This window comes from Mandrillus leucophaeus, unplaced genomic scaffold, assembly GCF_000951045.1.
Source record: "Mandrillus leucophaeus isolate KB7577 unplaced genomic scaffold, Mleu.le_1.0 Scaffold768, whole genome shotgun sequence".
Lineage (NCBI taxonomy): Eukaryota > Metazoa > Chordata > Mammalia > Primates > Cercopithecidae > Mandrillus > Mandrillus leucophaeus.
The window spans coordinates 344,840-346,456 of record NW_012108341.1 but is presented as its reverse complement, the minus strand read 5'-3'; the positions used below and the strand labels follow the sequence as shown (position 1 = coordinate 346,456).

General features: G+C 37.5%; 1 protein-coding gene across 1 annotated transcript in view; it reads left to right on the top strand.

Annotated features, from left to right (window-relative positions):
- UTP20 (UTP20, small subunit (SSU) processome component, homolog (yeast)) overlaps nt 1–1,617 on the top strand; it is a 131,274-nt gene that overhangs the window by 68,187 nt on the left and 61,470 nt on the right. The gene's annotated exons all lie outside the window — the stretch shown is intronic.

Below are 1,617 nucleotides of genomic sequence, written 5' to 3'. Positions count from 1 at the left end.
GCATGGTGGCTCACGCCTGTAATCCCAGCACTTTGGGAGGCTGAGGTGGGTGGATCACCTGAGGTCAGGAGTTCAAGACCAACCTGACCAACATGGCAAAACCCTGTCTCTGCTGAAAATACAAAAGTTAGCTGGGCCTGGTGGTGGACACCTGTAATCCCAGCTACTTGGGAGACTGAGGCAGGAGAGTCACCTGAACCCAGGGGGCGGAGGTTGCAGTGAGCCGAGATCGTGCCACTGCACCCCAGCCTGGGTGACAGAGTAAGACTTTGTCAGAAAATGAAATAAAATAAAATTTTTAAAAATTACCTTGTTTTTCAGGTGTTTGAACCTGGCAATACAGAGCTAAAAAGTTTTTTAGTACTTTTTAATCCCCTTTACTTTTAAGTTAATGCAGAATTCCCTTTCTCTGCTGGAATACTTACTAGAAACCGTTCATAGCATCTGCCTTTGTTTAATAAAATTAAAGGGAACAGATTTTTCAAAATCCTAAAGTAGACTAATAGATTTGTTTGTTTAGCCTTTGTGTATTTTGAGTTTTGTGGAATTACGGTTTTTTACTCTTTAGTGTAATAATAAAAATAATTAACTTGAAAGAGCAGATTGTTCTGTTTTTTGTCAGGAAGATCTCACAAGGGTTTTTAAAGAGTCTGTTTGGCAGTAGACCTAGGAGTCTGTTGTGATTTTGGTAAAGGGAAAGGTTGATAAACCTGAATGCAAGAAACAATTCTATCTTAATTTTAAATTGACCATTATAAGGCTTAGTTGTTGAAAATGTATTTTTTCTGTTATTTAAAACAGTATCAACCAAAAGTGATCTGTTCGAATCTTCTAGAAACTTCTTTGCAATGCTTTGTAAAATACTGTTGTATTTCTAAGTTATGCAGAATGGGAAATCATACTAAATACACTCATTAAATTTCATCCTAGGCTATGTGGTAGTAGAAAGATGATGAAAGGAGATTAGGTACCAGAAAGACCAGAGTTTGAAAGACCTGCTGTACTTCTTTCTAGCTGTGAGACGTCAGTTTCTCTGAGTTTCAGTTTTTCTCTGGGCATAATGAGGCTGACGATTCCTATATTGCAGGGCTATCGTGGGTGTTAAATTGAAATACTGTACATAAACCCTTAAGTCTTGGCACTTAAAAATGTTGTTTCTTTGCAAAGTAAAGCAATTACTAATTGCCAGATTACAGGACTGGAGTTCACTCTAACCCACCTATTCACCTGTTCACTGTAACCCACACAATCAGATATTGCAAAATAAATAGAATAGTAGCCATGAGCTTGATGTTGGAGAGGAGTAAGAGTGAGCACAGCTAAGTAACTCAGATAAACTTTTTATACATGCACACATACTTAAAAGCTAGCTGTGTATTGGAATGCTAAAACTGTGTTTTTAGTCACTGATGTTTTTCTACAAAAAGTTTAACTTCTTAGAGAAATATTCCTGTATATGGTCCTTACATACTTGTTTTTTCCTTCTTTAGGATCAGCAAGTTTATGAAAGACAGAGAACAAAGTTCTCTACTCATTACGCTTCTCCTTCCATTCCTCCACCGTGGCAATATTGCTGAGGTACAAACTCATAGGACACTTACTCTGTCTTTAGAGTAG